We start from the raw sequence: 14314 nt of genomic DNA on the forward strand, positions 1-14314 counted from the left end.
CACCTTCAGACTCTGGCCCGCCAGAGATTGAGAGGTAATCAATGAAGACAGGGACAGATCGCACGCTGAAAGTCTACTCTCCCACTTAGTGGGGCTCTGAATTACATCATAACACTAAACCCTAAACCATCAATCCCTTCAAACCTGTTTAGTGGCCAATTTACAGAATCACACTGTAGAAAAAAAATTTACATTCCTTACTGAGGTCTACCAAGTGTAGGACCCAGCCCCTGCCTAACCCTCCGACCTCATCTTGAAACACTTTCTCTCATCTCCTCCACTCCAGCCATGCTGGCCTTCTTCCTGTTCCTCAAACCTGCCAAGCTGGGTCTGTAGCTGAGACTTTCTATCCATTGCTCGCTCTTCCCCCCACATCTTAACATGTTGACTCTTCCGCATGATCAATGCCTGCTCAGATATCAAATTCTCCACGAAGCCTGTCCCGTCCCCCGCCCAATGTGGCATCCCTCAGTCACTTTCTGTTACATTACCTGCTGTCATTTTCTGTCTAGGACTTAGCACCATGGTACCCTATTGGTTTTATTTACGTCGTTTTTCATTGTCTTCCTCTACTAGGCCATGATTTCCACAAAAGCAGGGGGCTTATCTGTCTCATTCGGTAGGAAACTACCCTTGGTGCCTAGCTTCGTGACACTAGAAAGCATTCAATAAATGTGTGAGGAAAGAATGAACATTAAACAGAAAGCTCAGAGAAGGCAGCGTGGATTCTCTCTTTGGATAAAGGGGCTCGATGGGTGACTTCTTACCTGTACTCTCCGGAGGTGAGGGGAACCAAAATCCTGAGCAGCACCTACTTTATCAAGCATAATAATATAAATGCTTCCAAAGCCCATGGGTACACCCATTCTTAGAACTGCATACACCCATCATATTTGCTGTCTAAATGCTTCCACTACCTGTGGTTTTAAATCCACAACCACCCCCTTCAGAAACAGTGATCAGCACAATGAGACAATCTGTCTGGGATAGGTTCTCCTTTCTTTCTTTCTTTCTTTCTTTCTTTCTTTCTTTCTTTCTTTCTTTCTTTCTTTCTTTCTTTTTGAATGTTTATTTATTTATTTATGAGAGAGAGAGAGAGAGAGAGAGAGAGATAGAAAGTGGGTTGGGGAGGGGCAGAGGGAGGGAGACAGAATCCCAAGAGCCCGGTGTGGGGCTCAAACTCAAGACCCATGAGATCATCACCTGAGCCGAAACCAAGAGTTGGATGCTTAATTGACGGAGTCACCCACGTGCGGCACGCCCCCCTCCCACAAATCCTTTCTTTTTCACAAATTCAAGTTAATACTACAAGTGACTTTTTTAGAAAATATTTGGGCATAAGGTTTAAAAACCTAACTTTTTGTTTGTATGTTTAACAGCACGGGGAAGAGGCCGTAATAAAATTTTTATGGCCCCGATACTAAAATGACGATGGTACTCTCCCAAGAGGTTCAAAATAAAAACAACATTAAATTGCAAAATAAAATTTTATTTCAAAAGCTAAAACTCACAAGTATGCTGAAATAAGGCCAGGATGTAAGTTCATGCGGGAGGGAAAAATTGCGGGTTCCCCAGTGCCAGAAACAGTGCCTTGCACAACAGCAAGGTACTCAATAAACAGAATGATGGCTACAGTTTTCCCAGTTCTTTCTTGAATGGCCCTTACCCCCATCCCTGGCCCTGCCCTGGCCCCAGCATGTTCTTACTTGGCTTCTTGGGCAATCTAGCCATGACTGGGCATGTGGCTAGGGCTCGGTCAGTATTTGTTGATTGTAAGACTTGCACTGGACAGGACTGGAGTATCGCAGACCACACGATCACCTGAGGCCTGGCTGCAGGGCCTACATCAGCCCTATCTGGGCTGGAGCTGAACTTCAAGGTTACAACAGAGGACCACGCACTCCTGCCCCATTCAGATTGCTTAGCTCCGTGGATGGGATCAGCCGACAGGATTCTTCATTTGCACAGTTTGGCTGAACCATTCTATTCCTTCTTCCACATTGATCAGGTGGTTTGGAATCAACTGTGGGTAACCTTCCCAGAGGGTGTCTGCGGGTGAAGAATCTTCATTTTCCCCTGGCCTCTGTTTGTCGTGAATGGGACAGTTCACAGGAGGTGGGACTTCGGGGGTTCATTTGCTACTATGACTTTGCCATCCAAGTCTAGTGTTCATCCAGCTGGTGTCTGTCTGAGCTTGGAACTTGGAAAAGAGTGAAGCAAGACGTTGTGAAATAGGCTGGGGAAATGGAGAAAACCTGGTGTTTTCAAGTAGCACTCCACTCATTGGCCTGTCAGACCAGCAGGCTTACCAAACAGCAGCTCCGAGCCACAGTGAATATTTCAACACGTCTTACCCGTTTCTGGCCCATGTGGTAAGATGACCAGAGAAGTACACAAAACCCCTAGCAATGGAGAATACCGAAGAGTTTCAAATGAGGTGATTCTAGATTGTATGTTTAGATAAAGCAGCCCCACGGTGTTCGAGATTAATGTAGTTGTGGTGTTCTGTTTTTAGTGTTTGTTTATTCATTTTTGAGAGAGAGAGAGAGCACGAGCGGGAGAGGAACAGAGAGAATCCCAACCAGGATCCGTGCTGTCAGCACAGAGCCCATCACAGTGCTTGGTCCCACAAACCAAACTGTGAGATCATGACCTGAGCTAAAATCAAGAGTTTGAGACATGTAAGTGCCCCAATTTAGTTGCGGTCTTATCAGAAATCTCTATCCTACCTTCTACTTTTCCATTGGTTTCAGAATCCCTGCCAGGGATGAAAGGGGCTTCATTTACCTCAAATTATTATTATCTTGCATAAGAACCAGAAAATCACCTGCAGATACTAGGTAAGACCTCTACAAAGTTAATTTTTTCATGACTCAAATTGTACAGGGACAATTATCCTATCCCTTCTTCTTCATTCAGTATCTTTATTGAGTATCTACTATGTGCTAGTCGCTGGAATCCATAGTAAACGGACAAGCTTCCTATTAAAGCAAAGCTCGTAGTCCAGTAATAAACAAGAAAACAAACCAAAATATCAGGTAAAAGGGAGCAGGTAATTAAAATGGAGAGATATGTTGTGAGTGTTTGGATTCGGTGGAAGGAGGTGACTTTTGTGATGAGAAATAAATGACAGGAAGGAACCAGCCACGGGAAGACAAGAAGCAGAGCATTCTGGGCAGAGGAAATGCTTCCCAATGTAAAGTTAAGTACTGGGAAACATAACCGTTGATTTTTCCTCACCTCTGAACCCAGCAACCCTCTGTCCTTAAAATGCGCACCACAAGCTCTAGTGTCTGAGTTGCCCCCGAACCATCTCTCCCTCCCCCGGATGATAAACACCAAATTTTGGATCAATGGTACCAAATTTAGAAATGTCCCAGCTCTTCCCGGTTTACTTTCCTCCCTAGCCATCACTGTACTTCAAACCAGGCATGGACAGTTCTATTTCGTTTTTATGCAGTAACAACCTATATAGATCCTTCTGATAAGTGGCTCTACGCTAACGATGTTTGGTAAGATCTCTCTCAACAGCTTAGAGTCTTCATTCAAAGCCCCGAAAAACAGTGACGCAAATTGCCCTAGACCAGGATCTGAGGTCTTCCAGGACCCTTTTTCACAGGAATTTGAAAACAGGCACATTCCATTTTGCCCTTTGTTAGAGAGCTATTGACAATAAACAGAATTCGGCTCAGAATTTGTGCTGTAAAACAGCAGAACGCTGAACAAACCACTCCTTCTCACGCAGGGCAACACTCCCCTGGATTCTGCTGATACTTACACAGGGTTTAAGTAAGAACATTTGGGAAGTTTATGGGAGACTAAAAGTCTCAACGCATTAGTTTCTTAAATTCTTTGTTATTTTGACTGCACCGAAGGCTATTCCACAAGCCATTATCAGAATCCACCCATCTTCAGTTCCCGTAAATATTATGTCTACCCAGAACTATGTGAACTATTTCATAGCTGGAATATGAGCCAGGCTGTGGAACTTGCTAGTAGGAATAAGAGGAGCGTTGAAACCTGAAGGTGAGAAAATTCAGGAGGCAAAGGGCACAGTGAGCTAAAGGATTATGCATGTTTTGGGGAAAGAAGACAGCTCAGCCCTCAGAGACTGATTAGTATTCAGCCCATACTTGATTATTTAAACCCAGCAGCGAATGTTTGCTAACACATTCCTGGGGGCACGAGGGTGGCTTTCATTACCACAAGTAAAAGAAGCTGCGTTCCGGCCTCAGCAGTCATCCTTGTTGTAGCTGATACTAACTATTCCAGGCAATGGAGAGCAAGGAAAACTGAGGCAGCAACTGTCAAACGTTGGTGATCTCCTGGAAAGGAGCAAAGTAGGCAGCTGCTGCCATGCATCCTGGAGCTGGGGACTAAATTCACTCCGGTGGCAAACCTCTGCTGCAGGACGTTTGTGAAAAGGCATTGTACCACGGAAAGCACGAATTAAATGTGAGTTACTAGTGTTAAACCTGTGTTCTCTGCCCCCATCTCCCGCTCTCCTCCTCAGCTAAACCTACTCTTATCCAGGTTTCAAACTTGGAATGTTGTATCCTGAGCACCCAGCTTGAATTAGGAACCCTCTAGAAGTCTTTCGCTCACCCCAGGCTTTGCATGTATAGCACTTAACACTGTTTCTAATAATGAATACTTATTTAGAAAACAATGGGGCTGGTATCTAAGAGATCCGTTCTACAAGGGTTGGGATCTTTGGGATCTGATGAACCCCCAAACGCCCACAGAAGGCCTCGTATGAGTAGGCCTTAATTGTTGATTGAGTTTGTTTGGTGTCTGTCTCTCCACTCCGGAAGGAGAGAAATCCTGCTTATTTCACCCATGATGGAGTCGCAAGCCCATAATACGGTTTCTGGCCATGTATCGGCTGCTCAAAAAATACTTCTCGAGTAAATGGAAATAACAGTAGCTAATATTTATTGAGTGCCGCTCAGGGATTGTGCTGAATGTTTTACAGATATCGTTACGTTATTTAATATTCACCAAAGTGCCATGATACATTATTATGCCATTTTGGCTGAGCAGTTTCAATACATCTCTTTAAATAATGACCTTATAATTCACTACTCCACAATAGATAATTGTGCTGTTTTCTCCCCAGTATAGTAGGTAGGTAGTGCCCTGGTGACCTGAATAAGTGAATTTATTTCCCTAGGTATCTAGCAGGGAGTTACTGATGAGAGAGAAAGTTTCATGGGCTTTAATTATTCTTAAATTGCTTAGAATTAAATGATAGCCTCAGCTTCTGTTTACACTGGGTTTTGGAAGGAAAGCATATATAATATATAATAATATATATAGTGATATCTCTATCAGCAATATATACAGTGCTATAATGCTGGTTGCATTCGGTTCATATACAGCTGCAGAACACGTAGAGTGTTGCCACTTCTAACTAACTGAGCTAACCTGCCAAGAAGAGCGTTTCCACTTCTGCTAGAGGAAACTGCAAGCAGGAAAAAAGTATGGCCAAACCTTGCCCGAGATGCTGGTTAAACTGGCTCTGCCAGTGTCTCCTGCACCTGCCTGGGACACCAGTTGGAAGGCAGGCTTGTTCCCTCCTCCTGGGAACATGCCGATCTTCACCACTCAGCCCCATCTGATCTTGTTGAACAGGCATAGAGCAGTCAAAATCCCACCTCCTCATGTAAACCTGGAAGTGTTTGGGTGGGTGGGGCCTGGTCCAAGCAAGGATCAGTCCAACTGGAAACAAACTGACCCACCCAGACTGGGTGTAATTCCAAAGGAACTACGCAAAGTATTATATTCCCACCATTGTATTGCACTCTTACCCATCCTGGTGAGATTGTGTCACACCCCTTTGCCACAGAAACTGGTGATCCAAAGGCACGTGGCTTAAGAAGTGGTCCGTTTGATTAGGAAAATGAATCCACCCTTGAATTCGATTTTTACTTCTCCTTGATGCTTCTGTCTGCTCTCTACCACTGTCAACGATACGCCATGGAGATTAAAGAAGGAATAGAACTGTCAGAGGAAGATAGGGAAAAAAATGACAAAGCAAGGAGTTTTCACAGAGCTATATGCATTTAATTTAGAAGAGCTGTCCCTAAGTCTTAGATTATGTCTTTCTGACTTTTGTTAATGTTAAAATGTCCTCTTATTTATAAAATGATGGTGATAACAAATGGTGATTGTTTGGTAAAATTGAGAGCTGACAACCTATGTCCGTTCACCAACTTTTTTTTTCTTTTAGAGAGAGAAAGAGAGAGAGAGAGCGAGTGAATGGGGAAGAGGGGCAGAGGGAGAGAGAGAATCTCAAGCAGGCTCCACACTCAGATCAGAGCCCAATGCAGAGCTCGATCCCATGACCCTGGGACCATGACCTGAGACGAAATCAGGAGTCAGACACTCAACTCAACACCTGGATGTCTGAGCCACCCAGACATCCAAGTTCACCAACTTTAAAAAAAAAAAAATTTTTTTTTAATTTATTTTTGAGAGAGAGAGAGAGAGCACAATCAGGGGAAGGGCAGAGAGAGAGACACACACACACAGAATCTGAAGCAGGCTCCAGGCTCTGAGCTGTCAGCGCAGAGCCCCACACGGGGCTCAAACTCACAGACTGTGAGATCATGACCTGAGCCCAAGTTGGACGCTCGACTGACTGGCGCCCCCACCCACCCCCCACGCCAGTTCACCAACTTTTTAAAAACTTTGCCAGCCCCTAAAATCCAGCAGTGTGGGAACCCCTGGATTGCTGTAGTGGCCTCAGAGGCTTTGGGTAAGGACAGGGAGAAGAGTCTCTCCTTTTCATGTATGAGTAGCGCTCCAGATCTGCTGGGTGGGCTCCAAGTATCCTCTGTCACCAAATGGCACGACTTGGAGGGGCAACTTTGATTAAAATGAATAATGTTCCCTAGGCTCCCAGGATCCTGTTTTTCAGACCCACCTAAGAGCCCAGTGTTCTCATGTGGTGCTGTCTCACCTGTCAGGGTGGAACATGTCTGATAACCTAATTTATGTTAAACTTTAGGAGTTTACTGCTCACTCATCAAAGAATTTGTATTTTCAACCTAAGACTTGAAGAGAGTGGTAGATGCTGACTCCAAAGGCATATTCCACTGATAATGGAATTTTAGGGAGAGTGAGGGAGCATGCCCTGACATGGGATGTATCAGATCGCACAGGTAGGCATTCATCCAGCCTGCCTATGAATGACACCCAAGCCCACCTTGACACTGTTCCACTTATAGGTCACCTTGTCTAGTAAAACATTTTTAAGCTTGAATGCCTTCTGCTTTATGGTTTTCAAAGCCCTTTCTTGAACGTTCCCTAGTGTGACCCTCATAACAGGGCTGAGAGGTAAGCAGGGAAGGTAGCAGCATCTTTGTTTCGTTTTATAATTTTTTTAATGTTCATTTATTTATTTAGAGAGAGAGAGAGTGGGAGAGCATGAACAAGAGTGGGGCAGAGAGAGAGGGAGAGAGAAAATCCCAAGCAGCTTCCACGCTCAGCACAGAGCCTGACGTGGGGCTCAATCCCATGACCATGAGATCATGACCAGAGCTGATATCAAGAGTCGGACGCTCAACCAACTGAGCCACCTAGGTGCCCCACAATATCTTCACTTCTACAACTGAAGACAGGAGGAGTGTGAGTTGAAGAGCTCAATTTCAGTCACAGCTGGGATGTGCAAGAGGTATGATGTGCACTTGGGTCTTGGAAGGCCAGGTGGGTCGCTGCTCCTCCGGGCCTGAGACAAGCCTGTCTGCTGTGGAAACCTGGCAGGTGCAGGCTCCACTCAACACCAAGATGGGAAGGTGTTGGGGGGAAATAATGCCCATTAATGATAATCAAGCATTTATATGCCATTTGGTATTCCCACAGTACCAACTAATAACCGCTCCATCATTATAATTCTCTTAGGGCTGAGCAAACATGTAGGGTCAGTAAGTTCTCCAGATCCCATGTTACAGGCGAGGAAATATGCTGGAGGAATTTAGTCCTCTTGCTGTTTGAGGAACTCAGCAGCAGAGCAGGACATCGCGGTCTTTAGGTTGAATTTGGTCAGCTAAGCGGAGCAGCTCAGACAAACCCCGGGGGCAGGAGGGTCTGTGCATGTGTGTGTGCATGTAGACACATAGGAAACCAACTGTTGCTTTGAGTACCATCGAAACTATCATCTATTTGGTATTTCCAGGATTAAAAACTCCCCTGCCACATGCTATGGCCCACAACCATGTTTGGGTCATGGTCAAAAGAACGAAAAGAAAGAACTAAGTCAAGGGGTGCCTGGGTGGCTCAGTCGGTTAAGCGTCAGACTTCGGCTCGGGTCATGATATCACAGTTTGTGGGTTCGAGCCCCACATCGGGCTCTGTGCTAATGGCTCAGAGCCTGGAGCCTGCTTCGGATTCTGTGTCTCCCTCTCTCTCTGCTCCTCCCCCACTCATGCTCTCTCTCTCTCTCTCCTTCATAAATAAATAAATAAATAAATAAATAAAAGAAAGGAAGAAAGAAAGTTCCAGAACTAAGTCTGGGGGATGGAGAAGGACATGGAAGCTTTGAGGTTGTAACTGGTGCTTTTCAACAGAATCATAAAATCCAGCTCATGTGCTAGAGTCAAATCTAGGTACTTAGAAATTCTGTCATTTTCCATCATACTCCCCTCTTCCTTGTCCACACGGAGAAATGCCCTCAGTCACCCCTCCTAGCTTTTCAGGTCCGTCTTCAAGGTACAGTGTAAATATTGTCTCATTATTACTCTTTCTTTGCAACCCAGATAGATAGGCTCTCGGAGACCAAGATGCTCTGTATTCCTAGAAATGTAAAGACAGATGATAGAATTCAAAAGGGATGTTTGATGGTCTAAAAATGATCTTATATCAGACTTTCAGATATGCCTTGGCAGCATCAGGACAGGAGGGAGACTTGCCTGGCAATTTAATATATTTACTGGGTAAATAGTAAGCACTTGCAGTCTCTGTGACTTAATCAGAATGAAGTTCATTACAATAAGTAGCTGTGCCCTTTGGTCCTATTTGTACTGAGCAGGCTTCCAATTTCATTCACATCTCCAAAGGAAATTGTAGGCTAGAAGCTGGCCAAGGAGTGCCAGGGAGGACACTTAGCAAGGATATTCCCCAGAGCAGATAAAGGGGACAGGAGGTGGTGGGCTGATTAGAGCAGAGAGAACAAGATGCCCTTCTTATCAATTCCAATCTGTGAAAGTAATTTTACTTTCTTATTTTTAACTTGAGGCTTGCATCAGTGTCTCTCTCTCCCTTTCTGGGTTTTGAAAACATATTATCGGGTCATCTAAACCTTTTATGCAACATTTCAGACTTGTATGTGCATGAGCTGGTGAAGATTTATTATATTTGACACCATAACTAAAGATTTTAAGGCATTCTTTTAAGCACAACTTGACTGAAACCCCTGAGGCTAGATCCCTATCTCTTGCCAGATATTAACTTGGCTTCACTGGTGGGAGCTCAGGGTAAGGTTAAAACTGTTTCTGGAGACATTATTTGTGCCTCCGAACGTTTAACTCCATCAGTGTATTACTTTCATATATGAAGAAATCTGAGATTTTCAGATCAGAATTCTCCCCCACTCCATCCACCCCCATCTCTGTCCTCAATTTATTTCTATTTCTTTTGGAGAAGTCAAGTGCCCCCCTCCTCGTTTCGAATTAAAATAGGCAAAGAGAAAAGCGTGAGATTCGATGAGTCCATGAATACGAGTACCAACCCCTATCCTTTGGGATCCTTTGGTATTTGCTCAAGGTACAAGCAATCTGGGCATCTCTGGGTAGGAATACGGATAAATGATGTCATTCAACAGAATTAGGACCAGACGGGAAACCGTAGCCAAATCCTGCAGGGGGTAGCACTGAATCCTGGCATTAGGTACGGAAGGCCCTGACTGCTCTGGGAGGGTGAACAAGTGTAACTGTGAAGGCAACACAGTCTCCGGGATGAGGCTGAGAGGGGAATAGCATTTTTGGGCTGTGAAGTGGGGGAGGGTCGGGGATGTAACTCCAAATATTGGGCCGTGACAGCCGCCAGGCCTGAGGGCCGTGACTCTCACAATGGACTTGGTCACAAAGGGCCTATGTCATCTTGAGGCTGTATAATCGGTAAATGCAAGCTGCACGTTGAGCACGTTTTCTCCTGGATCTCATCCTTGGCGACGGATCCAGACCTCAGCCTCCAGGATCTGTTTGAGAAATAAACAAATGGGAGACAAACAACCAAAACAGCAACACGGTAGAGCTGGCGCGGGCGACGAAGCTCCGCCTTTGGAAGACTCGGCCAATCAGAAGCCTGTTGCTGGGGCCTGGTGTTTGGCCGCCTGACGTTCCCATGGAGACGGAGGAACGTTACACACTAAACACTGGGCGACGTTGACGTCTATGCATTATATCCATGGAGACGACTGAGTAAACGTCATCCCCGCACTTCCCCGCCCTCCCGCCGCGCCAGGGGCGGAGGGAGCGACGCAGGCGTTGCGGTCACGTGCTGCAGGCTCGGAACGAGGTCTGGTGGGCGGGGCCTGTTGCCATGGCTGCAGCTGGGCGGCTGTTGTTGTTTGGCGCTGGAATTAGAAAGTGCTGAGACTGCAGTGGAGCCAGAACCGATTCTGGAACAGCGTCTCCCGCCCCCGGGCCAGAGAGGGTTCCCCAGCCCCTGGAAAGCCAGGACACCCCCAAGGCTGTCCCAGCACGCCTCAGCCCCGGGTCCTGAGCCAAGATCTCTGTGCTGCCTGTGACTCCAGACTGAGGGCCAAACCTAGACCACTCCCTCCACGCTCAGTTGGCGGTAATTGTCAGGGTGACCTCCCAGACCGCAGTCTCCTCCAGCCCACAGAACAACCACTGGCCAAAATGCCTGACCCAGGGGACAGGAGCAAAACCCAGCATAGAAAACTTTCCCACTGCTTGCAGTCGACTCCAGAATCAAGGGAATCAGAAGTTTGGATGTCGTTTGTACTTTAATTTTTTTTTTTTTAACGTTTATTTATTTTTGAGACAGAGACAGAGCATGAACGGGGGAGGAGCAGAGAGAGAGAGGGAGGCACAGAGGATGTCGTTTGTACTTTAAAAGCAGCACATTATCGTGCCTTGGCGCTTTATTGAAGACTTGAGGGAGGCGATCTAATAACCCCGTTCAAGGAACAATCCTCCCAAAGGGAGGGAAAATTTAGAAATCCAGGAGGACTGGATACTGAAAAGTGGGAAGGCCTGAAGAACCCAGGCCAATAGGAAGTGAAGCTTTGATTTCTGTACTGCTTAGTTTTGTGTTGGGTATACAAGCTAGCGGAGTGTGACAAATCTCAGGGTGCCAGCCTCCTTTCTCCTCACACGAGTCTCTCGAAAGTTATAGGAAGTGCAGAACAACTGTAAACAAAAGGAGATTCAGTATCAGGAGTGAGGGGTTAAGATGACTGTATGAAGGCAACTGCTCCATAACACTGGAATGATAAGGCACAGCTGAAGGGTCTGAGACTTTGAATTTTATCCAGCCTAGCTGCATTTACATTGTGTCTCATTTTTTGAGGGAAAGCAGAGGGGCTATTATGTTCTTGAATTAAAAATAAGCCATGGCAGGGGCGCCTGGGTGGCTCAGTAGGTTAAGCGCCCAATTCGATTTCGGCTGAGGTCATGATCAGGTCATGAGATGGGAGTCCTGTGTCCGGCTCTGCTCTGATCTGAGCAAGAGCCTGCTTGGGATTCTCCCGCTCCCTGCCCCTCCCCTGCTCTCTCTCTCTTAACAAACAAACATTAAAAAAGATAAGCCATTGGGTGCCTCCAATGGCTGGCTCATTCGGAAGACCATGCAACTCTTGATCTCGGGGTCGTGAGTTTGAGCCCCACATTGAGTACAGAGATTACTAAAAAATATACTAAAACAGTAAGGCACATAGCAAAGTCACAAACATAAAGTGCAGGGCTTTAAAAAAAATAATAGGTCATTGGGATGAGCACATGTTGTGTGTTTCCAATGGCAGGAGCATAAAGAAGGATTTCATTAAAATGAATGGCATCTGGGCTTGATCTGGGATCCCTCCAATCCTCCACCAGAGCATACCCAGTCCCATTTTCCTCTGACAAATCAGCACCTCCGAGTTCCCTCCCTATTACTCCTTGCTAGCCCTGCCTGGGCTCCCATTCAGATATTTTACCACCTGCCCACAGAGCATATCCGTTCTCTTTCAATATTCCTTTTCTCCATCCTCTGACCTACCTATTACTCACTTCCCTGACACCCTTCTCTAAACAGTTCTCCCTTAATTCCCTTCCCACTCTGTTGCCACTCCCCAAGTGTCTACCCAGTTGATCAGCACTCCCCAAACCCTTGTCCCATCCACCCGTCTCCACCATAATGTTTTTCCTGTCTAGTCCTTACTAAGCAGAGGATGGCAGCCTTTTGTAAATGTAGGCCAAACGCAGGAAGAAGGGCACAGTGAGCAGAATAAAGTCATCATCGGCACTTCAAAAAAAAAGTCCCCAGACCGTAGTTGAGATTCGTGCCACGTATCAAGCATTAGGCAGATTTTGCTTATTACGGGACCATGGGCTAGGGAGCGACCTACTAGTTCTGACATTTTCAGGGGAGTCATGATAATTTCAACTTTTTTCTGACAACTGATAGTCAAGCTAAAGCCCCTGGGAGTTTCAGTTGCCCTTTCCCCACCCCTAGTACTGCACCTAAAGCATAAGGCAAATGGAAAAGAGGGAAACCTCAAGTTCAAGTAAATGGGAAGTCCTGTCTTGAGGGTAGATTAGATTGAATCAGTTTGGGCCTGGTAATGAAGTGGCTTGTGTTTTGTTTCAGATGGGAAAGGAAAGCATTGCTATGATTTACCCCGAGGCACATAAATGACCGATCTTACCACCTAGAAAAAAAGTGGTTGCTAATGTCCCTACTGGAAACTCAGAGTTAAGTTAGAATGAGACCGTCTTGTTTACTGCGAGATCCTCTCTCTCTCTCTTTCTCTGTCTCTCTCCCTCTAGGTCTTTCTTCTAATTCTTCTGGCCAATCAAGGTCCCAGCAAGCCGCTGACAGAGAGGGTGAGAGATGGGAAAAAGGCAAGATTTATCTAGGCCTTTGATGTACCAGGAGCGTCTAGAGTGTCCTCATCTATGGTATCTCATTTTATCCTCGCTACCTCCCTGTGAACTAGAGCTTTTTATACCCATTTTGACACCTGAAGAAACCAAGGCTCCAGCAATTAAGTAACTTGCCCGAGGATGGAGTACAGAGCCAGGCTTCCAATCCAGGGGTCAGTTTTCAGAGCTTTTGCTCTTCCTGCATCCTGGGACGAAGTGGAATACACAGAAAACCTCTACTGGGATCACATGGCAAGTTTACTTCTCTCCGGGGAGACTCTAGCCCTTTTTCCCCAACCTACGAAAAAGAAAAGGCCGAGGGGAGACTGAAGATCTTTTGTGAGATCTGCTAGAACTTCATGAAAAGGTGCTGACACCACAAAGCAAGAACTTGGATCCCATCCCTGCCTCCTGGGATTAACCTATATTTCCTCATTGGCCTGAGATCCAAGAGACAAAGAGAGACATGCCCCAGAGCACAGGCAGCAGAAAAGTTCGGGCGAGTTCTGGGAGACTCTGACCTGCCCCAGGCTAGGGAGGGCACTACCTGGAGAGTTCTGCCAGATTCTTCTGAAGCTGTCACTTGGGCCTGGCCCCTCCTCCTTCCCCTCTCTCCTCCCCCACGTCTGACCCTGCAGAGAGGCACGTCCAGCACGAATTCCTCCAAACCTTAGATGCCTTTAGGATTTTAATGTGTCTGAAGAGTTCCCTTCCTTGACAAGCGGCAGCATTAGTCAAGTTGAGTGGGTGGGAAGGGCATTTCCCGTCAATCCAGGGCCCCGGAGGAAGGGGAGACCCTCCTCCCTCCCAGCCTTGGCAAGCAGCTCCTGCAGAGATCCACGTGGGTGGCAATTGAGTCCAGAGGAGCCAAAGGGTTGCTTGCTGGGCAGGAATGCCCACAGGCCGCACCTTCCTCAGCCCTCCTAGCACCTCATCCTGTCTGGACCCGTGGAGGGGGTGGCGGTGCCAGGGAGTGGGTTCTCCTGTGTCTGACTCCAACAACCGGTTTATTGTGATGATTCTATTTGTGTTCCCTGTGTTCTGTTTGACTTGGCAGCTCAGAGGGGAAAGGGCAGCAGGTTCACTCCGGTTTGTACTGGGTGGTTCCTGCAGACACACCCAGGTATTAAAGCAAGCGGCTTGCACTGGGGATGCCTTTACCTTGGGGCCCTCAGTGTGCAAAAGCAAGGTGTGGGAAGTATTTCCTCTTTATGGGCCAGCCA

General features: G+C 46.4%; 1 long non-coding RNA gene across 1 annotated transcript; it reads left to right on the forward strand.

Moving 5' to 3' along the window:
* The first annotated feature begins 1164 nt into the window (after nt 1-1164).
* Nucleotides 1165-14110, forward strand: LOC147579827 (uncharacterized). The gene is made up of 2 exons (XR_015252183.1): nt 1165-4455; nt 5382-14110. It is a non-coding gene; the product is annotated as an uncharacterized LOC147579827 (long non-coding RNA).
* The last annotated feature ends 204 nt before the right edge of the window (nt 14111-14314 follow it).

This window comes from Puma concolor, chromosome B3 (genome assembly GCF_028749965.1).
Source record: "Puma concolor isolate L17-30 chromosome B3, mPumCon1.1.hap2, whole genome shotgun sequence".
In the NCBI taxonomy this organism is placed as follows: Eukaryota; Metazoa; Chordata; class Mammalia; order Carnivora; family Felidae; genus Puma; species Puma concolor.